Source organism: Heptranchias perlo, chromosome 24 (assembly GCF_035084215.1).
Source record: "Heptranchias perlo isolate sHepPer1 chromosome 24, sHepPer1.hap1, whole genome shotgun sequence".
NCBI lineage: Eukaryota > Metazoa > Chordata > Chondrichthyes > Hexanchiformes > Hexanchidae > Heptranchias > Heptranchias perlo.
The window spans coordinates 36421285-36447125 of record NC_090348.1 but is presented as its reverse complement, the minus strand read 5'-3'; the positions used below and the strand labels follow the sequence as shown (position 1 = coordinate 36447125).

The window sequence follows — 25841 nt, the reverse complement described above, 5'->3', positions numbered from 1 at the left end:
TGTTCCCCCAGAAAAGCCTGCAATGTAGTAACTGAAAGGACTCGCTACCTCAGGGATTTTACTGCCATGTGTGGGGGGAGAGATTTCTGCACATGCTCAAACTCAGCACGTGTTGCCATGGAAACAACAGATTCCTTATTAGAATGAATCAAAGCATTCATATCCTGACGCATCTTTAACTCTTTAATGACACATCTGGCACAGGAAAATCCTGTTAAAAGCCAAACCAGTTTGCCAAGAAAATATGGGGTGAAATTGGTCTACGCCAGTAGCACAAAATGGGCTCATGGCAAATAGACCGCCTGTTTTACACTGCGTCCCATTTTCTTTTCCATTGAAGTCAATGTAAAACGGCCTGCCAATTCGCTGTCAACCCACTTCGCACTACTGGCGAAGACTGATTTCGTCCCCTATGCGCTTGAATCAGGATTAAGCTTGGACCAGAGTCTCTACCTGTACAATTTTTTAGGAGCGGGAGAAGAGCACCGGGCGTATAAAGTGGATAGATCTCATCCCTGCCTATCGGCCTCTCACCATATCCCTCCATCCCTTCTCTCTCTGGAAACACACCGAATTGCCTCTTGAACTAGTTGTAACTGTTCATTTGTGTGGCCTTCCTGGTAGCTTATTCTACAAGACTATGACATGCAAAAACACTGTCGTCAATGTTATTGAACAAATGCTTATCATGCTCAAATCAAATTCTTCCCTCAACTATTTTAACGAAGGCATTAACCCATTTAAAATATATGGGTCTCCATTAAAATAGCAGAGAGAGAAATTTGATATGAGCACGCTAAGTGCTCGGACGAAAGCATTCATCGATATTAAATTCTAGCCTGTTATTACCCTCGACATGGAAAAAGTTTCATCTGACTTTCGTTCTTACTCTTAACTTCATCATTTTTAATTGTGATGCCTAGGTATTTGAACCCATTTATAAACTTCAAATGAAAACAATGGTTGGCAGATCTTGGCACCACAGTCCATTGAACCATCTATTCATTCAAAGCAAGGAAAAGCCAAAACAGTAAACATATATTTAGCCCCAACCTAATTAGATTTGTAAAACATCCTGCTGTCTCCCTTTGAAACTTGCCAGCAGAACCTCTTAAAGTCAGCATCACGAGCGGTCTTATTTATTTCGGTCTTTCTCGAGCATGCCAGGAACTTGGCGAAAGGCAAAGAGTTTTTTTTTTAAGTCACATCTTGTGGTCAGTCTGTAAAAGTTGATGCATGCAGTAGGAAGTGGATAAGCTCCAATGTTTACATCAGCCTTCAACATGTCTGCTGCATTGCTAATCCATGGAGGAGACGTATAAATGGGATTATTTATAATTAAAACAAAGTACTTACCATTCAGAGCACTGTCTCTTGGAATTTACTACCATTTAACATTCAGTGCACAGTGCAACAGGCAGAGCCTGTCCTTATTAATCAGAGGTCAGCAGAGTAGAAATATGAAAGGCATAGTTGAATAAGCTCTTTGTTCTAGACATATGTCGTCAGTCTTACAGTCTGTTCCATTAAAGTGTGTGCTTGCTTAGTGCAAATTCATGCCAAGTGCAAGTTTTTTCTAATGCTTAAATCCTTATATTTTCAGGAGAAGGAAAGATTAAATGTTTGTGCTCATCTGGGTGAAGTTAGTTTGCATCCAGTGTCAGAATCAAGCACTCCCAGGTAAGTTACTGTTCCAAAGAAAAGCAAAATACTGAAATAAAAACAGAAAATGCTGGAAATACTCAGCAGGTCAGGCTCATCTGTGGAGAGAGAAACAGATCTTCCAGTTCTGACGAAAGGTCATCGACCTGAAACATTAATTCTGTTTCTCTCTCCACAGATGCTGCCTGACCTGCTGAGTGTTTCCAGCATTTCCTGCAGTTAAGTGCAGAGTAAAGTTCCCTCTGTACTGCCCATCAAAGTGGTTTAACCACAATCTCAGAAGAGCACCTCCTAATGTGCCTGTGTGACATCTCCCACTTATCATCCAGCATTGCTTCTCTGAGCGAGATTACCTGTTTAGTTCTAAATATTGTTATCTCATGCAAGCTTGTGTTGTGGCCTTTTAGAACTGGGTTGTAACAGTCTAAATGAATTTCACCTAACACCATCAGACAGAGAAGGCTTTCATCCTTCCAGTCAGGAGTGAATTCAAACCCAGATTCCAAAGGTGAAAGGGTAATGTTCTAAGCTATCGCGCTGACCTGTTCATCATTTCTATGGGAGTTTCTTTCTGTTAAGTGCATAATAAAAAGGGAAATGAGCCTTAAAGGGGCTCTATTGTTTTCCTGCTCAATCCATGAACATGCCTACAACAAATCTCTGTGGTCTAGAAATTGGAGCGCACCCAACAACGGGAGTGCAGGGGGCGCAGGGAAGGACCCCCGCGTCTGAATGGATAGGCCTGAGATGCACGGGATATTGGGCCTCGGGCCTCGTTGTCATCGAACCGACGAGCTGGAGACACCTAATTGGTGTCCCCAGGCAGCTCGCCAGAGAAGACAACTCGAAGATTGGGCCGCTGCGGCGCCAGCAGTCGGCCTCGGGGCGATCGGGGAAGGTGGGTATCAGTCAGCGGTGATCGGGGAAGGTAGCAGCCAAGGAGCACTCCTGCTCCTCCCAGTTCCACATTCAGGTTGGTATATTTTAAACACTTATCTTGTTGGTTGCGGCCTGCACCATCCCTTTAAGGACCGCTTGTTAGGCCGCATGTAGACCTGGGTTTCCTGAACGTAGCCAGCCCAATGCCAGTTGCGTTCAGGCCAACCCAATATTGTAAAGAGGGTCTCAAACAGGCATTAGGCCCCTTACTTGAATATGCAACGGGTCTAATGCCTGTTTCAGTCGTGGGCCCTGGATGTTTTTTTTCTGCCTACAGCAATGTGACGGGTGGCGTACTTCTGACGCAAAAGGAGCATGTGCACCCCACCCACCATATTGGAGGCTTAGGAGGCCATTTAATGCCTGATAAACGGGAGCTGTGCAGTCAAATGTTTCAGCCCTTCATTTTGGAAACTGGTAAACAGTTTGCACTGCAACAAGGCACTTTCCAACTTCTGGGAATCACTGAATAAAAGAATACCTTTATTTAGTTGGCACTTCCATTTCTTGATGTGATAATGTCATTGCGTCCTCTCAGGTTTACAGACCTGTTGAAATCCATTGCAAGACGGTGTCCAGGTGGCATTGCGTCTCTTTCTGCACAGATTTCATTCTATACCCCAATTGTCAGCATTGAAAAGGCTTGTTGGTTCATTGTTTATCTGAGTACTAGAAAATACTGAATATAAATGGCAAACTGTTAAATTTTAAAGTGCGCGGCATTTGTTTATTGGGGTGACACAATTTGCATCAAAACACATAATTGCCCTACCGTAGGCTGCTCCAACTCCCCCTCCCGGGACTTACCTCTGGGCCATTGCCGGCAAGGCCAGCGGCCTGACATTCGTGACCCGCAATGCGCAAGCTACCTGTAGAAAGAAAGAAAGATTTGTATTTGTATAGTGCCTTTCACGACCTCAGGACGTCACAAAGTGCTTTACAGCCAATGAAGTAGTTTTGAAGTGTAGTCACTGTTTGTAATGTAGGAAACGCAGGTGCCGGCAGCTCGCGCATAAAATGCTAATGAGGCCTGAGGCCCAATTTCGGGCCGGCCTCAGGCATTTAGGTTCAGGCAGGCGCTGCCTTCCCAACACCGAGTCTGTGCCCTGACAGAATTCTACCCCATTAACTCTTTTTTTTCCTTTTCCATACTGACTGACCTGCTGTGTAGTTCAAGCATTTTCTGTTTTTATTTCCGATACACAGCATTTCCCTTTAATGTTACAGACTGTCCCCTTTATATTGTAACCCCCATTAGACCATGTCAATCATTGAGGACTAAATACAGTTCTGGATGCATTAATGAAACTCCTCAATTTCTTTACCTCAATCTCAATAATAACCAGGAAAAGCAATCTAAACTGTGTATATTCTTCCTGCCTCTTTGCAGTTGAACTGCGTTTTTACTTGATATTTAAAGTGTAATCTTATTGAAAGTTTTTTTTAACTTGCAAACACTATGCTTTAAAGTATATTCCAAGCTACAAATCATCACAGCCTAGAAACAATGGGAGACATTTAACTCAATAGTATCATTAGTGGAAATCAGGGACCAATTTATACAACCTGCAAATAAAATCTGACCTTTGGGTCTGCTCTAAGATTCATGACTGCAAATCCCAAGCCATATTATTATTAGTGTAATATCAAAAGAAAACAACAGTAACAAACCCCTCCCCCACTCCCTAAAGTTGGCAGATCTCTGTCGAAGCCTCAGTCCCCAAGATTGCTTAACAAACATAAAAACGGCTCGGACTCCCTACTATTGTAACCCTTATCTAGCCCTTCAATTACTCCCCAAATCCTTCCCTCCACTAACCCAGCATACTGTTTAGAACAGCAGTCTCCAAACTACACCTCATGGGATATACACGCCCCACCCCGAGCATTGGCAATCCAGCCACACAGCCCAGAAACTCAGTCCGATTTGCACTTTTGTTTCTTATTCACTAGTTTGCCCTGTTTAAATCTCAGAGGCCTGGAACTCTTTTGTTAGCACTACTACCTCATCAGTAGATCAATCCTAATTCAGAACACCTAGAAACAATGGGAGACATTCAACTCAATGGTATCATTAGTGGAAATCAGGAACCAATTTATACAACCTGCAAACAAAATCTGACCTTTGGATCTGCTCTAAGATTCATGACTGCAAACCCCAAGCCATATTATTATTAGTGTAATATTGTGTTAGTATCTGCAGCACATTATGTTTATAAATTAATCGAACATTCAATTAAAGGCCCCATGGACAAAAAGCTTGGACACTCATGGTTTCCCTTCTACTTGCCTCATGCTCCCTCTAAACTCATCTTCTCCATGAGATCCATCTCTTACTCCGTTGACTCCATTTCCATTAAGCTGCCGATGTCCCAACTTTTCTTCCAGGCCCCCATGCTGATTGACATCATAAACAGTTCCCTCTCCTAAGATACTGTCCCCTCCCTTTCAAAACCGCTGTTATCACCCCCTCAAAAAGCCCATCCTCGACCCCACTGTCCTTGCAAACCACCACCCCATCTCCAACCTTCCTTTCCTCTCCAAAGTCTTTGAATGTCATCACCTTTATGCCCATATTTCTCTCAACGTCTTGTTTGAATCTCTCCAATCATGTTTCCATTCCTGCCACAGCACTAAAACAGCCCTATTCAAAGTCGCAAATGGTATCCTCAGTGACTGTGACCATGCTGCATTATGCTTCCTCATCCTTCTCGAACTTTCTGCAGCCTTTGACACAGTTGACCACACCATCGTCCTTCAATGTTTCTCCTCCATTGTCCAGCTCAGCGGAACTGCCCTCACTTGGTTCCACCCTTATCTGTCTAATCATAGACAGAGCATCTACAGTAATGGCTTATCTTTCCGCCACCACACCGTTACCTCTAGAGTCCCCCAAGGATCTATCATTGACTGTCTCCTCTTCCTCATCTACATCCACAGGCATGGGGTCAGCTTCCACATTTACAATGATGACATCCAACTCTACCTCACCACTGCCTCTGTTGTCAGACTGCTTGTCCAATGGCCAGTCTTGGACAAGCCACAATTTCCTCTATTTATACATTGGGAAGACCGATGTCACTGTCTTCGGCCCCCATCACAAACTCCGTACCCTTGTCACTAATTCCATTCTCCTCTCTGGCCACAGTCTCAAGTTCAACCAGATTGTTTGCAACCACAACGTCCCATTCAACTCTGATCTGATCTTCCAACCCATAGCTTCTCCATCACAAAGACCATCTATTTCCACCCCGCCTACCTCTGCCCTTTCCGAAGCCCATCTGTTGCTGAAACCCTCATCCATGCCTTTGTCACCTCCAGGCTCAATTGGCTCCTAGTCCCCCAAAGCCTCCAATTTAAAATTCTCATACTATTATTTAAATCGCTGCATGACCTTGTACCTCTTTATCTCTGTAACTTCCTGCAGCCCTACAACTCCACTCCCCCTCCCGAGAACTCTGCGTTCATCTGATTCTTGTCTCTTGTGCATCCCCTCTCCCTTTGGTCCACCAATGGCAGCCATGCCTTCAGCCATCTAGGTTCCATGCTCTCTGAATTCCATCCCTAAACCCCTCTATCACTCCACATCCCTCTGTTCCTTTAAGGCCCTTAACCCACCTCGTTGACCAAGCTTTTGGTCACCTCTCCTAATATCTCCTTCTTTGGCTTGGTATCTATTTTTGTCTAATTGTGCTTCTGTGAAGCGTGTGGTACATTTTCTACTTTAAAGGTGCTATATAAATGCAATTTGTTATTGTTTTGCAAATCATTATTTTTAAATCAGATCAGGGATGAATAGGCTTGGGGTCTATTAACAAAAATATTTGACCCTGTATCCCTTGCTAGCTCCAAAGTTCTTATAAACTACTGGGCTGGTATAATTCAAAGTCAATCGTATAGTTTTTCACAAATACTGGTGCACACTCACCATTCTGATTTGGGTTTGTCACTTTCTGCAATATAAGGGCAATTAATCTTTTGTTCATGAAAAGAGCAACTATGATGTAAATTCCTGTTACGGCATCTCACTCAACAGGAGAAGGCAGATCAGATAATCGAGTGTGAAGGTGGTCAAACCATGTTCACCAGCCCTCCCAATTTTTCAATTGTTAATTTTAATGACCAAAAACAAACCAGCAGGATTGATAATCAGGCCGCTGACCTCTGCACCCAATTCTCCCATCTGATGTCCTGTTGAGTAAGGCTCCATGCCGTGGGCATTAACTCATAAAATTTACCCCTAAGGATTAACGATGCAACCAGAAAACTGCTTTAAACCAAAATAATAGCTTAGGCATTGGTGTATTCTATGATAGATGGGCTATCAAATCAAGTATTTCATGCTTGGTTTCTAGAAAGATAAAAGAAAAATGCAATACAGCATCTCTGTTGAAAATGCATAAATCATTGGATTAATCAACTGTGTAACTTCATCAGGGATTCAGGATACTCTGTGCTGGTCTCATATGAGCTGTTAAATCCCTCATGTGCTCTGAATGCCATAGCTTCACTATGACAGACTTGTTGGGGGATGTCAAATGCATTTGTTACAACAAAGTGTTTGTTTTAGTGAATTCTGCACTTGTCCTGCAACAGCATAGAATTATAGAATGGTTATAGCACAGAAGGAGGCCATTCAGCCCATCAAGCTCATGCCGGGTCTTTGTAAGAGCAATCCAGTTAGGCCCATTCCCCTGCTCTTCCCCCGTAGCCCTGCAAATTTTTTCCCTTCAAGTATTTATCCAATTCCTTTTTGAAAGCCACAATTGAATCTGCTTCCACCATCCTTTCAGGCAGCGCATTCCAGATCATAACTACATGCTGCATAAAAAAGTTTTCCTCATGTAGCCTTTAATTCTTTTGTCAATCACCTTAAATCTGTGTCCTCTGGTTCTCAACCCTTCCATCAATGGGAATAGTTTCTCTTTATTTACATTATCTAAACCCTTCATGACAACAACATTGCAGACTTCAAGGACATAAGTTACCCTGGAATAAGATAAGGCCATTCAACAAATCAAGCCCACTCCTTCCATTGTGCCTGCACGACTACTTTGTTGACCGGTGGTCACCGGTTACAGTTACTGGCTTAGTACACAGAGGAGAAGAGTCAATTCTCTCTTAACTCTCAATTCACTTTATTCACGCTGTTAGATCACATACATATAGATTATATGTCTGGTTAGATATAGGCATACAGTTTACACCAGGTTATACAGTCTTATACCCAAACTAAGATCTAAACGCACACCCACTAGGTTTCTCTGACACTCCCTGAGTGGTCACAGAATATAAAGGATAATACCCGAAAAGGAGAGCTGACGCTGGCCAGGCGTTCTGTTCTCTCTCTCTTTCGACGTTGTCTCTACGTCCCTGACGTAGAGTCTTCCACTTCTGCGATGGTTGGTCTCCGGAGTCTTCGCTCTGGCTCCACGCCCCAGATCCTTCATTCTTATTCCGAATCTCATCTCTTCAAGCTGTGCTGTCTCTCTCCCTTTGGTTTAGGCCTGCTCGCTTTTGCCTGGGTCTTCTCCTCATTGGCTCTGTCCCAAGGACTTAGGTAGCATTACCTCATTACTCCTTTTCTAAATAAGGACTTGTGTCTTATCACATTTCCTTTGTCTTTCACAAAACTTGGCTAATTCAAACCGGTTCCTGCCAGCTGAGACCAGGACTGAACTCAGGTTACTTTAGTTCAAAAGTCATTCCTGCCTGTGTGTATCAGCAACTGATGTCTCAGGTTACCTTCTGCAGCCCCTAGCCAACAACTTCAATCAAGGACTCTCCCTCCCCCCTGTTCCCACTCCACCCCAAAATAGAGCAGCAATGTTTCCAGGTATCATTTTATCACAAAAATGATTACATTTACATGTAAACCAAAGCAACATTTGAATAAATAGTTTTATTACAGTTTATTACTTAATCATTGTGGAGTTAAAAAAAATCTGATCTTGTATTGCTTCTTGTTATACATTATAGAAAGATCTTGCATTTATATAGCGCCTTTCACAACCTCCGGACATCCCAAAACACAATGAAGTACTTTTGAAACGCAGTCACTGTTGTAATGTAGGAAACGTGGCAGCCAATCTGCACACAGCAAGATCCCACAAACAGCAATGAAATAATGATCAGACAATTTGTTTTAGTGATGTTGGTTGAGGGATAAATATTGGCCAGGACACCGGGGAGAAGTCCCCAGCTCTTCTTCAAATAGTGCCATGGGATCTTTTACATCCACCTGAGAAGGCAGATGGGGCCTCAGTTTAACTTCTCAACCAAAAAGCGGCGCCTCCTTACAATGCAGCACTCTCTCAGTTCTGCACTGAAGTATCAGACCTGGATTTTGTGCTCAAGTCTCTGGATTGGGACTTGAACCCACAACCTTCTGACTCAGAGATGAGAGTGCTACAACTGAGCCACAGGTGACATTTATTCAGGTGGTATGTGAATATTGAAAGTTCACAAAGCTGGAGAATTTTAGTTCTGTCCACAGACTGCCCTTCCTGTAAGACCAGTATAGTTTCCAGTTCAGTATTAATCTCAGACACTTCAGGGATGTATGGCTGAGGGTCACTAGTGCCTCAGAGTCGCTATAATTGGAACTCTCTGCAGTGCATAGATTAATGATAATCCTACCATCCATCATAGTACTGATAACTGCTGCACTTTCATCAAACCCAACCCATTCTCTGGCAATTACTTCTACATCCTCCCTGGCAACACAGGGATATATTGCAGATCAGCATCAATCTGAGCTTCAGAACTGGTGTTTGCATCCATTTTACTTGTTGAAATGGCAGCAGCAAATGACTTTGTCAGTGCTTGTTAATCACTGTTGACTGTACTTCATCCCAAACCGCACATATAATATCTTTACATTGGCAATCTATAATATATTAAACACTTTACATCTCGTCAAACTTCCCTCATCTTCTTGTCACATTTTTGTGTCAATTTTTTTCCATTACAAAAGGAACTTGTTATGGGAACCGTTATGTAAACTAGTCGTACTGTAATGATGCTGTAGCACCTCAGTTTTGCATCTCCCCCTCGGTCCTACCCCCACCCACCCCAATCTACCTGCCTGCCTTGCACTTTAGGTCAGCCCAAGAGGCCGACTAGAACATCCCATCCAATGCAAATTGAGCAGGAATCTGCTGGTATGGATCCCTGCCCGAAGTCCTGGCTCTTGCACAGCTGTTCTGCCTCCGTGGAACAGATCCACCAACCAAACAAATCTTCTTTTGTGATTTCAGAGATCCCCCTACCCCTGTAAAATAAATAAAACTGACATAATCTGCATAAAATCATGATGCATGACATTAGTAAATGAGCAATCAATGCATTTGTATGAAATTCTTTTGGCTGCTATATAAATTGAGGCGTCAGGCCCTTTATTCACGTCCGTGCCTCCTTTAAAGTAGCAGACGCATCCAAGTTCATCCAAATGAGCTGAACAAAATGAATTATGGTTTGTTGAGACCAATTAAGAATGGTGTGGCCTCAGTCCCACAACCTACAACTCCATGGCACTAAATGACAGAGCAAATTTTTTAAAATTCCATTATAATCTGCGCTTTTGTGTGTGAAGTACCACTGAGTTACACAAATGCAAACATCTTCTCTCCTCATGCTTTCTGCTGTGACAGTGTCCTGTACTTTGCCCTTCAGCTTGGTTTCTCAATAATAAAAGAGAAATACCAATATTTTTTGCAGAAACCCCAATTCGGAAGCTCTTAAATCAGTTTCCTCTTTACTGTACATAGTTATCTATGAAGCATGTGCTAATAGAAGCAGCCATTTAAATCAATGAGTCAAGTTCAGGTCCCCCCAAAATGTCAGGCACACTATCTTTTTTTTGGAACACGGTTGCGAACTGAGGTGTATTTCGTGAGAAGCTGCCTCCTCTTGCACAGCAGCTGTTTTCCACTATTAATCAATTATTCAAGTTATTCTCTGAACTATGAATTCCCTTAAGATGCAAGGGCTGCAATCTGCTAAAAGATATGTGCACCGACCATGCAATAATGCTCAGCCTGGGATGGCAACAGGAGGACGTGGGAGTGAGCAGTACTGGAATGGAGGACTAATTCCTGCAGGGATACCCACAGAGGCTGAGGCAGCAGCACAGCAAACCGTTCCAGGCACAGCTCCATCTTATCACATTTTCCATCTGACTTATGAACAGTAAATTGTACTTTTCAAAACTGCAGGTTTTTTTTTACTGAAATGTAGCCACATTTTTCTAATTTTCACATTTTTCTGGCTCAGTGGGTAGCTCCCTCGTCTCTGAGTCAGAAGATTGTGGCTTCAAGCTGCACTCCAGAGGCTTGAGCCCATAATCCAGGCTGACACTTCAGTGCAGTTACCGAGGGAATGCTGCACTGTCGAAGGTGCCATCTTTCAGATGAGATGTTAAACCGTGGCCCCGTCTGCCCTCTCAGGTGGATGTAAAAGATAGACATTGCCTAGTCTATACTTTTTGATTTATCTTCTCTCCTACTCTTTTAACACCATGGATCTTGTCTCTTCATCTTGGTTTCCAAATTGAAGAAAAAAGCTTTAGGACGTTTGCTGAAGGCTGTGTTTTGTGGAGAAAATACTGAAACTTTTTTTCCGTTAAAATCGGGTTGACTTCCCCTTTAAGCCAGGCAACGAGTAAGTGTGCAACAGCGCACAGACTGAACACACACCTTCCATATTCAAAACATTTTTCAAGCACATCCCATTATTTCTTCTCGTCTCTCCCTTTCCAGTTATTACAATGTCCATTGCAGTGCAGAATATGGACGTCTAGACGGCAGCCACATTCCTAGACACATGTTTCAATGCTTCAATTCACAGTCAGCCAATCAAAGCAAATTAGATAGAGCGCAATCTCGTGGTGTATGGTTAGGAGAATCATACATCGAGCAAGAATCCCTCTGCATGTTTCGTTTCTCTTAACACATTCTGCCAGCCTTGCTGTGGATACGGGACCGCCACCATGTGAAATTAAAGCTGTCAGCTGACGGAGTGGGTGTGGCTACTGAGTGTGATTATAATATCGGGAAAGAGGATTTTATCTCTTCTGTTAATAAAGTGAATTGCTCCTGGGTTAGACCACACGTGGAGTACTGTGAACAGTTCTGGTCTCCATATTATAAAAAGGATGTAGAGGCACTGGCGAAGGTGCAAAAAAGATTTACTAGGATGATACCAGAACTGAGAGATTATACCAATCAGGTAAGATTGAACAGGCTGGGGCTCTTTTCTCTAAAAAAAAGAGACCGAGGGGTTGACCTGATAGAGGTCACACGCCGAGACAGATATCAAGTGCAGCTGGAAGACCATCAACTCGGTGAAGGAGGCCCTTTGGTCCACCTGAAACCTGCCGGTCTTCCAGCCGAGGGAGCTGCCCACGACCGAATGTCGCCGACTGGCACACGCCAAGGTCCAGGAGTACGTGCTGTGGGACACACTGAAGCGAGGTGTGACCTACGCAAAGTGCTCTATGGGAAAAGGCCACCTGGTAAGGCCATCCCACCTTGTATTGTACAGCATGTATTATAAGATATGTACTGTGTTTCAATTATAATATTGGAATCGTATTGTGTACAATCCGTGTTGTATTGTTTTGAATTGTATCGCCCTGCAATTGTGGTATCTTTAAATTTTATGAAATAAAGTATATTTGAAATATAAAAAAAATCTTTAAGACTATGAAAGAGTTTGATCAGGTAGACGTAGAGACGATGTTTCCACTTGTGGGGGATACCAGAACTAGGGGCCATAAATATAAGATAGACAGTAATAAATCCAATAGGGAATTCAGGAGAAACTTCTTTACCCAGAGAGTGGTTAGAATGTGGAACTCGCTACCACGAGGAGTAGTTGAGGCGACTAGCATAGATGCATTTAAACGGAAGCTAGATAAACACATGAGAGAGAAAGGAATAGAAGGATATGTTGATGGGGTTAGATGAAGAAGGGTGGGAGGAGGCTCGTGTGGAGCATAAACACCGGCATGGATCTGCTGGGCCGAATGGCCTGTTTCTGTGCTGTAAATTCTATGTAATTCTAGAAGCCGCCCAGTAAGCCATTGCTTCATGCATAAGAGCCTTGAACTGAACGACGATCTGCATGGTGAGCACAGCGAGGTTATTCCCAATACGGTGATTTAGTTCTGAATGGGATCACGATGACTGTAAGAATCTCATTCATCACATCTCTCCTAATGTAGTGATACTGGAGAACACTTTCTTCTCTGAATTCTAATCTTATGTATCAAGGTTTTTCTAAAAAAAAAGACCATATTACATTCTATTCTTTGTTGACCTGTCATTATTATTGAGATTATTTGTTGAGTACATATTTATGTAACTTACCCTAGTTGAGCTTGTTGGCATTTTTACAATTGGTATCCAGCCCAAGGGCATCTAACAGGCACAACAGAACACAGACATAACAGAATAAAGATGTAACACAGGATAGACATAACACTGTACAGGAGATAAAGTGCATAAAACACAGAGCAACATGGTACAATCTTTTTTAAGTCACCTTTTTTTTTTGAGTTTCTACCCAGTAATTACAAATACAGATCGTCGACAGAAGGTAGTTCTACGTTAAAGAGATATTTTTTAATTCCCATGTTTCACTGATTGGGGATCGATTCTCACTGCCTTCCCCTGCTGTTAATGGGGCAGTAATGGCCTCAAAATGAGTCAGTCACCTTCCTATCCCATTAACACTGGAGATGCGGCCAGCTCCATTTTAAAGGGGGCCTATCACTGGGTGTCCAAATCGCCCGCCTGTTTCAGGCAATAGGCCCCTTTTAATATGCAAATCGGAGACATATGACGTAAATAGGACCCCGACTGCCATTTAAGGTCGGAACTGGTCAGAACCTGCACCATGTACACTCCAGAAAGTTCCACAGGCAATGTAACCGAAGAGGCCCGCCAAAGGCAAGTGACGAATTATTTTTGTGGGCCCCGGAGGAGTCTCATCCAGGGCCCACAAAAATAATCTGAGCCACTGCCCTCCAGGACCTCCCAACCTTCGCGACCGTGACTTCCCCCCCGCCATCCCCACAACCCCCTCACAACCTATTTTGCTGGCAACTGCCCCAGCCCGATCTTGAAACCTCAATCCGGCAAGCTGCATTGGGACACCTGCTTGGAAACATTTCAGCCCCCAGTGACAGATCTATTGTTCCAGGACCCAATGAGTCAGGTCAATCATCAACAGTTCCCCAGAACACAACAGACCTGCCTGGCTCAGGTATTGGATTGCCAAGCCTGCCATTCATTTTTAGTCCTCCATCACCATCATCTTGAAGCTAACTTGACCCAATGAGACCCCGTAGTTTGTAACTTTTGCAGTTCAAACATTGGCTCCAAATCAACAGCAACAACTCGCATTTATATAGTGGCTTTCACTTAGGAAAACATCCCAAGGTGATTCACAGGAGTGTAATCAGACAAAAATTGACACCGAGCCAAAGAAAGAGATATTAGGATGGGTGACTAAAAGTTTAGTCAAAGGGGTAAGTTTTAAGGAGCAACTTAAAAGGAGGAGGAGAGAGGTGAGAGGTGGAGAAGTTTGGGTGGAGAATTCCAGGGCTTGGAGCCGAGGCAGCTGAATGCACAGTTGCCAATGGTTGGGTGAAGGGAGTGAGGGATGCACAAAGTGCCAGAGTTGGAGGAACACAGAGTTCTTGGAGGGTTGTAGGACTGGAGGAGATTACAGAGATAGGGTGGGACGAGGCCATGGAGGAATTTGTACACAAGGATGAAAAATTTTAAATCGAGACGTTGGTGAATCGGGAGCCAGTAGGTCAGCGAGCAAAGTAGATGGGTGAACGAGACTTCTGCGGGTTAGGATACGGGCAGCAGAGTTTTAGATGAATCAAAGGGAGTAAGAATGAATGTACTGTGTATTGTAATAGCTGCTTTCTCTGTAAGGTGGGATCAAACGCACACTACCATAACGTTTACTTTCAGAAGCTGACGGACCTTCCACGCATTTCCAGAACTTTCTATTTTCCCCTTAGTTTTGCAAGATAACCCAGGAGTTCACTGATGAATCAATTATAAGGGAATTTCATTAATCTGTACATTAAAACCAGCATGAAATACTGCTGAAAGGTGGTTGTGATTTTAGAAACATTTCCCGTAAAGTATGACTTCAGATTACACAACACTATCACATGACCCCCTGCATGTCACAAAGCTGAGCAATGCTTAAACTTCTGTTAAAGAATTATCCACACCTACAGACAGCAGAGAGGCAGTATAATATACGATGCTGGATGTCAAGCTGCACAATGTGTTCTGACAAAGTTTTAAATGCTTTTCACAGCATGAAAACATAAAATGCTACACTTGTAAAGTAACATATAAGAAAACATTTCCGTGAAGTTGCCTTTCTAACATGTCTGTGCTTTAAGAGCCCGCAGTTTAACAGTACAGCTGCTCTATAACATTGGCCCCGATTTTAAAGAAAGGGTGGGTACAGTGCGGTGAGCCTCAAAGCAGGTGGCGCTCCCGGGGAGTCCGGGGTCGTAGAGGCCCAGACGTACTTAGTGACCGGGCCTCATTTGAATACATTTTCTCTGAGTCCCGCCCAAACCTGGCCAGGTCCATTACCCGGCAGGCGGGTGGGAGCGGGAATTGAGGTGGGAATAAGCTGCCACCGAGGACCTAAGGGAACGGGCCCCAGCATGAGGTAAGTGCTGGAGGCGGGGGGGAGGGGAGGGTTTCCCAAGCGGATGCCGGTGTGGGGAGGGAGAGGGCGGGCCGGACCAAGATGTCTTCCTGCTCCTTCGAACAATCAAAAATTGTACTCAGCTTCAGCGGGAACCGCGCCCTCCTTCAAAGTCGGTGAAGATAAGATGTCGCCGGGCTGGAACTGAGCGACCTCAGGTTGGTAAGTGGACTCGGCCTGATCTTAACCCCTCCCACATACCATTCTCGCTGGGCCGGTGGGGGGGGGGGTTTAAAACGACCACGTGGTGAGGTCCGATAGCTCAGTTGGTAAGTGCACCGCCCAGTGCGGAGCTTAGTGATACATACGTGAAGGTCCCAGGATATATACAGAAATATTTTGACTCTGGGACAGTTTCCAGTGGGTGAGCAGCGGAGTGAATTAGAAACTCACCTGCCGCCCCATAGAAATGAGGCCTGGGGTATTTTAAATCCCGAGTCTCATTTAAATCCCATAGGCCGACTTCCCACTCGTTATGGGTGAGAAGCGACAGAAATTCGCGTGGCCCAGGGGCTGTCCACTGAGGCCAGATAAGTGATGGGATCGGCGGCCGGGTCCGTTCCCGCGGGGGGTCTGGTGACCGGGGAGGGGGGTTGTGGGTCCGTGGCAGAGGAGGCCTAGGGAAGTATAAGAAATCAGCCAGCTGGCGCATTCTTGGTCACTACGCAGTGACTCCAGCCGGAAAATGTCCATGCGAGGGTGGATGACGCACTCACACAGCAAACAGCTTATTGACACTTGGCCAAGTACCCTTGGAACTGTACTCCAGCAAGAGCTAAAGGCAGGCAAACAACTGATGGGAGCAAACATAGGAACAGGAGTAGCCCATTCAGCCCCTCATGCCTGTTCCGCCATTCAGTTAGATCATGGCTGGTCTGTATCTTAGCTCCATCTACCTGCCTTGGTTCCGTCACCCTTGTCAATTGATAAACACTGTAAGGCCAAATCTGACTTCCGCCAAGAAGCTGGTGAGTGTGGATGGAAACCCCACGCGGGAATCTTCGTCGGAGGCCCAGCAGATTATATTTGAATCCCGCTGATCAGGTAGAAAGCGGTAGCTGTTGAGCAGGGGGAGGGGAGTGATGAATATCAGAGTGCCCTGAGACCAGCGGCAGTTCGGGGTGACGTCACCAGTCAGAAAGTGACGCGGCACAGGGGAGGCAGCTGATTGGTGAGTAGGTTCAGGTGAGTATTTCTACCATTTTACTGTAAGTAAAGTAATAAGAAAGGGAAGATCTGCAGGTTTTATAGCAGATAGTGTTTTTTTTTTAGTGAACCTAGGTCCCTAGTATAGTTAACATTTTCTAATTTCAACGTAATTTAAAAGGGGTAACTCAGCTAAGGCAAGTCATGGCAGCAGACCTCGCACCCGTGATATGCTCCTCCTTCAAGATGTGGGAAGTCATGGACACTACCCTGCCGACCATGTGTGCGGGAAGTGTGTCCACCTGCAGCTACTGACCGATCGTATCTCGGAGCTGGAGCTGCGGGTGGACTCACTGTGGAGCATCCGCGATGCAGAGAAACTCGTGGATAGCACGTTTAGCGAGTTGGTCACACCGCAGGTAAAGGGTATACAGGCAGGAAGTGAATGGGTGACCACCAGGAAGAGTAAGAGATGCAGGCAGGTAGTGCAGGGGTCCCCTGTGTCCATCCCCCTCTCAAACAGATATGCCACTTTGGATGCTGTTGGGGGGGATGACTTATCAGGGGAAGGCAGCAGCAGCCAACTTCCTGGCACCACGGGTAGCTCTGCTGCACAGGCTGGGAGGAAAAAGAGTGGCAGAGCTATAGTGATAGGGGACTCAATTGTAAGGGGAATAGACAGGCGTTTCTGCGGCCGCAACCGAGACTCCAGGATGGTGTGTTGCCTCCCTGGTGCAAGGATCAAGGATGTCTCGGAGCGGCTACAGAACATTTTGGAGGGGGAGGGCGAACAGCCAGCTGTCGTGGTGCACATAGGCACCAACGATATAGGTAAAAAAGGGGATGAGGTCCTAAAAGCAGAATATAGGGAGTTAGGAGGTAAATTAAAAAATAGGACCTCAAAGGTAGTAATCTCAGGATTGCTGCCAGTGCCACGTGCTAGTCAGAGTAGAAATAGGAGGATATTTCAAATGAATACGTGGCTAGAGGAATGGTGCAAGGGGGAGGGATTCAAATTCCTGGGACACTGGAAACGGTTCTGGGGGAGGTGGGACCAGTACAAACCGGACGGTCTGCACCTGGGCAGGGCCGGGACCGCTGTCCTAGGAGGAGTGTTTGCTAGTGCTGTTGGGGAGGGTTTAAACTAAAGTGGCAGGGGGTTGGGAACCTGATCAGGGAGAGAGAGGAAAGCATAACAGGAAGGGACAGAAGGTATGGAGTAATAGGTAAAGTGTTAAAAAAGGAAAAAGCAGGAACTAAGCGTCACAAAACAGATTTGAAAGTTCTTTATCTGAATGCACGTAGCATTCGTAATAAAATGGACGAGTTAACGGCACAAATAACTACGTATGGGTATGATCTTGTGGCCATTACAGAAACATGGCTGCAGGGTGACAACGACTGGGAATTAAATATGCCAGGGTATTTAACAATCAGGAAGGACAGGCAGGAAGGAAGGGGAGGTGGGGTGGCTATGTTAATAAAGGAAGGAATCACTGTAATACAGAGAAATGATATTGGGACAAAGCATCAAGATAATGAAACAGTTTGGGTGGAGATAAGGAATAATAAGGGAAAAAAAACATTAGTGGGCGTAGTATATAGGCCTCCTAATAGTTGCAACTCTGCTGGAAGAAGTATTAATCAGGAGATAGTCGGGGCATGTAATAAGGGAACAGCCATAATTATGGGGGATTTTAATTATATTAACTGGACAAATCAAATTGGGCAGAGCAGCCTTGAGGACAAGTTCATTGAGTGCATCAGGGATGGATTTCTTGAGCAGTATGTAACTGATCCTACAAGGGGGCAGGCAACCTTGGACCTGGTCCTGTGTAATGAGTCAGGATTAATTAATAATGTCCTAGTTAAGGATCCCCTTGGAACGAGCGACCACAACATGGTTGAATTCCATATCCAATTAGAGGGTGAGAAGGTTGATTCTCAAACAAGCGTACTGAGCTTGAATAAAGGAGACTATGATGGTATGAGAGCGGAATTGATTAAAGTGGACTGGGAAAATAGATTAAAGGGTAAGACGGTACATGAGCAGTGGTGTTCATTTAGGGAGTTATTTTACAACTTTCAAAATAAATATATTCCACTGAGGAAAAAAGGGTGTAAAAGAAATGACAGCCACCCGTGGCTAAGTAAAGAAATCAAGGATAGTATCCGACTAAAAACAAGGACATATAAGGTAGCCAAACTTAGTGGGAGGATAGAAGATTGGGAATTCTTCAAAAGACAGCAAAAAGTAACTAAAGGATTGATTAAGAAAGGGAAGTTAGATTATGAAAAGAAATTAGCAAAAAATATAAAAACAGATAGCAAGAGTTTCTATAGTTATATAAAAAGAAAAAGGGTGGCTAAGGCAAACATAGGTCCCTTAGAGGATGAGACCGGGAAATTAATGGTGGGAAACATGGAGATGGCAAAAATGCTGAACAAATATTTTGTTTCAGTCTTTACAGTAGAGGACACTAAGAATATCCCAACACTGGACAAACAGGGGACTCTCGGGGGGGAGGAGCTAAATACGATTAAAATCACTCAGGAGATGGTACTCAGTAAAATAATGGGACTCAAGGCGGATAAATCCCCTGGACCTGATGGCTTCCATCCTAGGGTCTTGAGGGAAGTGGCAGTAGGGATTGTGGATGCTTTGGTGATAGTTTTCCAAAATTCCCTGGACTCAGGAGAGGTCCCGGCAGATTGGAAAACTGCTAATGTAACACCGTTATTTAAAAAGGGTAGTAGGCAGAAGGCTGGAAATTATAGGCCAGTTAGCTTAACATCTGTGGTGGGTAAAATTTTGGAGTCTATTATTAAGGAGACAGTAACGGAACATTTAGATAAGCATAATTTAATAGGACAAAGTCAGCATGGCTTTATGAAGGGGAAGTCATGTCTGACAAATTTGCTTGAGTTCTTCGAGGATATAACGTATAGGGTGGATAAAGGGGAACCAGTGGACGTAGTGTATTTAGACTTCCAGAAGGCATTCGACAAGGTGCCACATAAAAGATTATTACTTAAGATAAAAAATCACGGGATTGGGGGTAATATTCTGGCATGGGTGGAGGATTGGTTATCAAACAGGAAGCAGAGAGTTGGGATAAATGGTTCATTTTCGGACTGGCAACCAGTAACCAGTGGTGTTCCACAGGGGTCGGTGCTGGGTCCCCAACTCTTTACAATCTATATTAACGATTTGGAGGAGGGGACCGAGTGCAACATATCAAAATTTGCAGATGATACAAAGATGGGAGGGAAAGTAGAGAGTGAGGAGGACATAAAAAACCTGCAAGGGGATATAGACAGGCTGGGTGAGTGGGCGGAGATTTGGCAGATGCAATATAATATTGGAAAATGTGAGGTTATGCACTTTGGCAGGAAAAATCAGAGTGCAAGTTATTTTCTTAATGGCGAGAGACTGGAAAGTACTGCAGTACAAAGGGATCTGGGGGTCCTAGTGCAAGAAAATCAAAAAGTTAGTTTGCAGGTGCAGCAGGTGATCAAGAAAGCCAACGGAATGTTGGCTTTTATTGCTAGGGGGATAGAATATAAAAACAAGGAGGTATTGCTGCAGTTATATAAGGTATTGGTGAGACCGCACCTGGAATACTGCATACAGTTTTGGTCTCCATACTTAAGAAAAGACATACTTGCTCTCGAGGCAGTACAAAGAAGGTTCACTCGGTTAATCCCGGGGATGAGGGGGCGGACATATGAGGAGAGGTTGAGTAGATTGGGACTCTACTCATTGGAGTTCAGAAGAATGAGAGGCGATCTTATTGAAACATATAAGATTGTGAAGGGTCTTGATCGGGTGGATGCAGTAAGGATGTTCCCAAAGATGGGTGAAACTAGAACTAGGGGGCATAATCTTAGAATAAGGGGCTGCTCTTTCAAAACTGAGATGAGGAGAAACTTCTTCACTCAGAGGGTGGTAAGTCTGTGGAATTTGCTGCCCCAGGAAGCTGTGGAAGCTACATCATTAGATAAATTTAAAACAGAAATAGACAGTTTCCTAGAAGTAAAGGGAATTAGGGGTTATGGGGCGCGGGCAGGAAATTGGACATGAAGCTGAGTTCGGATCGGTCAATGCCCTGTGGGTGGCGGAGAGGGCCCAGGGGCTATGTGGCCGGGTCCTGCTCCGACTTCTTGTGTTCTTTAGATTTGTGGTTGGGATCAGATCAGCCATGATCTTATTGAATGGCGGAGCAGGCTCGAGGGGCCGATTGGCCTACTCCTGCTCCAATTTCTTATGTTCTTATGTTCTTATGTTCTTACATGCTGGCACCAAGAGAATGCTGCCAGCAGCAAGGTAAGTCCAGGGAGGGGAAGGGGGTGCAGTTGCGAGGGTCTCACTCCTAGCTCCTCCAAGGAAAGTTTTTTTAACTTACCTCAGAAGGCCTCACTGGCTTCCCAACAGCTTTGCCTGGTGAGGCGGCCACCATTGACGCCTGCTCAGGTGTGGGTTAAATTGCCAATCCGTTGTACACCCTTAAGCATTCCAGGTTAAGTATAATTTTTGGAAGGTGTTGACTCCTTGCTGGGATATGGTTCCACGGTGATTAGTTAACCTTTTGAGCTTCAGCCCAACTGGTCATTGTTCATGTGTGAGCCTTGTCAGTACTGTATATGTAAACAGGCAATTGGTCGTGAAGGGCAACACAGCTGAGCCTGAAATCCACACGCTTGGACTTCCAGAGGTTGCGAGGAAAAGGAAACCCTGGTCAATTTCTCCCTCCTCGATTCAGAGCACTGAGACAATTTTTTGTTCCCCGCAGCTGCCTTTCCTAATATTACGGACTGAATCTGGGACTTTCCTAGTCTGCCTGGGTTAATTGTTTACAGCATGTGCTCACTGAGTCATCGGAGAAACCGAGTCAAGTGTAGCACATCCAAGTACAGAGTAAAGCTCAATTAATTCTGTTCTAGCAATCTTCCTTAGGAAGAGCGATGTCTCAGAAGAATAAGCCCCATGACATCAGCTTGTTTTTTATTCCATTTCCTACACGAGCCAATCTTTCAACTCTCTCACTGAAATTCTAACTGAGCATCAGTTAGTGCAATGGACCCACACCTATTGGATTGGAGTTAAAACTGCACAAAGTCATGCCATTTTGGATACTCACTGACATGAGAAAGAGGACGTACATTGGGTGCAACAAGGCCCAATGTTGGGTACCAATGTCCTGCGCCCCAACGAGGCCTAAATGACATCTGAACCGAAATTGGGTCGGACAGTTTTTCAGGGATCCCTGGCGGCTGCCTAAAACAGGCGTTAAGCCTCTTACGTATGTAAATAGAAATTGGTATTCCAAGGGGTTGAGCAGGCCTGCTGAGCCCAGCTGCACAAGGCTCCTGACAGCCGCAGCCAGCCACGATCGGCCCTCCTCTCCCGCTGTCCTCCCCTTCCTCCCGAAACTCGCCTGAGGCCACTGGTGGCAAGGCGGGCGGCTCGAAATTCATTCATGCTGAAGTGTGAGCTGCCTGTGGAGGTGCAACAGGTGCCAGCAGCTGGCCCTGTTTATTTAGATGAGGCCCGAGTCCTGAGGCCCAATTTCGGGCTGTCCTCAGGCCTCCCGGTTCCAGGCGCGTATTGCAGCCGCATCATCGCCTTCACACCCAAAACCGGGCACCGAAGAATTTCTACCCCCAAGTCTGTGATAAAAGTCCACTTTTTTTTAAACTCCACTGAATTCTGTGTCTTGTGATGGGAACACATCAATAATCAAGATTCTTAAAGTTTACACTGAATCTTCATCAGTAGCAAAGCAAGGAATTCAAGCCTCGACTCGTGCGCCTGTCCTTCGCATATCTTGCTTTCCTGTCCAGTTTCTGGAGCTGGCAAAAGTTGGCAACTTTACCTTCAAATCCCTCATAAAGACTGTCAGTATGGTTGAGCTGTAGGGGATGTGATATCTTCTAAGTGGAAACTGTTGCCGTATGGTTTTCCTGCAGTTATCTTAACTTTTAAATAAACTTGTAAAAAGTAGACTTTGTTACAGTAGACACAATGCAACAATAATTATATCACTAGATTTTCCAATGTATGGATTACCATCAGCATTAAAATAATGCTGATTGGCAAATCTAGGCTGGTTATGTATTGGAGAAAGGCTGTTAATTGGATCCAACCAATCTGAAAGTCTAACCTGATATTTCTGGTCAAAGCACCAGGAGTTAAAAAATTCTTGGTTCCTTGAAGGGCAAAGGCAATTTTATGGTTAACTCCAGCTCATGCAAATCAAATGCAATTATGGTTTCAATTACTGCCTAGTGCCAAACCAAAGCACACTATAAAAAACCTGAGTTCATGGCCATCCGTCTAAGTGTTAAAAATAGTTAGCACTCTAATTGCCTGCCCATTGTGAAGAAATGCTACAATCTTCAAAGAGGGAAAAGGTGCATTTAAGCCCACAACCTTTTTCCGGATCATCAGTTCCCTGCTACAGTCCACCTCATGAGGGGACAAAGAGGAGTTCTGTGAGGGTCAAAATGCACGTAACTTCTATTATAGATTGTCAGTCAGAAGCGATTGAAAAGATTTACAAGGATGGTATGGAAAAGGTAGATTCAGAAGATTACTTCAAACTAAACCTTGAGAATTGAACTAAGGGACACGGGTTCAAACCATAAAAGGCAAATTTAAGTCTGATATCAACACATTGAATGGACTACTGAATATTGGAAGTGAGCATAATTTAAGAAGCATTTAGATACTGAAATGAGGGGTCTGTGGAGTCTTCCTGGGTGAACAGATTACGGTGGGTCAAATCATAGAATCATAGAACGGTTAGAGCACAGAAGGAGGCCATTCGGCCCATCAAGCACATGCCTGCTCTTTGTAAGAGCAATCCAGTTAGTCCCATTCCCCCGCTCTTTTCCCATACCCCTGCAAATTTTTTCCCTTCAATTATTTATCCAATTCCTTTTTGAAAAGCCACGAATGAATCTGCTTCCACCACCCTTTCAGGCAGCACATTCCAGATCATAACTACTCGCTGCGTAAAAAAGACTTTCCTCATGTTGCCTTTGGTTCTTTTGCCAATCACCTTAAATCTGTGTCCTCTGATTCTCGACCCTTCCACCAATGGGAACAGTTTCTCTTTATTTACTTTATCTAAACTCTTCATGATTTTGAACACTTCTATCAAATCTCCTCTTAACCTTCTCTGCTCTAAGGAGAACAACCCCAGCTTCTCCAGTCTATCCACATAACTGAAGTCCCTCATCCCTGGAACAATTCTAGTAAATCTTTTCTGCAGCCTCTCTAAGACCTTCATAATCCTTCTTAAAGAAGTGGACACAGTTGTGGCTGAACCAGTGTTTTATAAAGGTTCAACATAACTTCATTGCTTTTGTACTCTACGGCCTTCCTCACCCATAATTATCTTGTGAATTGTGATCTTAAACACCATGGGACATTGTACTACATTAAAGGCACTATATAAATGCAAATTGTTGTTGTTGTGATTGCTAACACTATTATTACTAGAGGCTGTATCACAGCCCTCTCGATCCCATGAATTAGCACGTTCATATCAAATTCCATTGTCTGTTGTTTTAACAGAGATGCTCACCTACATTTTTATAATGTGGAGATGCCGGTGATGGACTGGGGTGGACAAATGTAAGGAATCTTACAACACCAGGTTATAGTCCAACAAATTTATTTTAAAATCATCTGACGAAGGAGATAATCTCCGAAAGCTTGTGATTTTAAAATAAATTTGTTGGACTATAACCTGGTGTTGTAAGATTCCTTACATTTTTGTACATATTGCACGATGCAATTTCAACCTCTTGATCATTTTTGAGCCTCAGTTATCATCTTAGTTCTATGTGCCCCACGTAGTGGAGATTTTGTTTTGCTACATTTTATTTCCAGTGCCTATTGCTCGGTGCTTACTCAGATCTGTGGCCGTTATGAGGAATTGTTCTTCATCAGTTGCCTGCTAACTTAAACTCTATGCCAGCTAAACAAAACCATATCACAATGGCCTTGCTGCTTTTTGCTATTTTAATGTGTGCAAAATGTTACAACCTTTCAGAAATTTCGGGTTGATTGTTAAAACATATCTATAGTTCCGAACCTGAATTAGACCTTGGATCATAATTTGCCGACTCAGCCAATGGCAAACAAATAGCTAAATTTACACAGAGAGCAGGTGGTGTCCTGGACAGCATCAACAAGAGGGAGTCAGATAGCTTTTTTGTTCCACCCTCATTCAGATAATAAAACCATCAAAGCCACATCCCCGGGTTTCTTTTGCTGCACAACCTACAACTACTTCAGTAACTGTGTCCCCAGAGCTGTCTTCAAATGGGTTGAAATCACACAATGCGATATTAGTAACGGGTTAGTGCCTTTGTGAAAGCAGCAAAGAATTTTCATACAAATGTGTTGCTGTTGGTTATTAATATCATACAGCATGATTTCAGCCCCAAAAACTTCTATTAATGTAAGGGGCCTAACAGAAAATGGGAGAATTATGATTTTTTTTCCATAATTAATTAAATAAATCACAGAAACTCGTGGCCTTGAGCAATGTGATTTCTGAAAATTGAATTCATTAGTTGCAACAGAAAAGCCTCCACTCACCAGGTCCTGCCTGCAGTAATGATCATTTCATGCCTCGGAATCAGCCAGTGAGCTACTTAGTAACTACAAATGTCAAAAAGTCTCAGAATCTGAGAAAAGTGTGAATTGGCGTGGAGAATGGCTTCATGACAGTAACATAAAGCCGGTTTCAGGAACTAGTGAACATGGCTCTGGAGAGATAGAAGTAATTTTCAGGTGATGTTTTCTGTCCCATGCAATTCACATTGCCTGCATTTCCTGTCTCATGCTATTAACACTGCCTGTATTTCCTGTCCCAAATGATTAACATTGCCTGCATTTCCTGTCCCAAATGATTAACATTGCCTGCATTTCCTGTCCCATGCTATTAACACTGCCTGTATTTCCTGTCCCATGCTATTAACACTGCCTGTATTTCCTGTCCCATGCTATTAACATTGCCTGCATTTCCTGTCCCATGCTATTAACACTGCCTGTATTTCCTGTCCCATGCTATTAACACTGCCTGTATTTCCTGTCCCATGCAATTCACATTGCCTGCATTTCCTGTCTCATGCTATTAACACTGCCTGTATTTCCTGTCCCAAATGATTAACATTGCCTGCATTTCCTGTCCCAAATGATTAACATTGCCTGTATTTCCTGTCCCATGCTATTAACACTGCCTGTATTTCCTGTCCCATGCTATTAACATTGCCTGCATTTCCTGTCCCAAATGATTAACATTGCCTGCATTTCCTGTCCCAAA

General features: G+C 44.0%; 1 long non-coding RNA gene across 1 annotated transcript in view; it reads right to left on the bottom strand.

Moving 5' to 3' along the window:
• The window catches only part of LOC137341704 (uncharacterized), an 80486-nt gene extending 59183 nt beyond the window's left edge, over positions 1-21303 (bottom strand). Inside the window, exons 1-3 of the long non-coding RNA XR_010967088.1 lie at positions 20907-21303; positions 3409-3470; positions 3083-3280 (exon numbers count right to left, since the gene is read on the bottom strand). This is a non-coding gene — a long non-coding RNA (uncharacterized lncRNA). The remainder of the gene's footprint in view (positions 1-3082; positions 3281-3408; positions 3471-20906) is intronic.
• Between the last annotated feature and the right edge of the window lie 4538 nt (positions 21304-25841).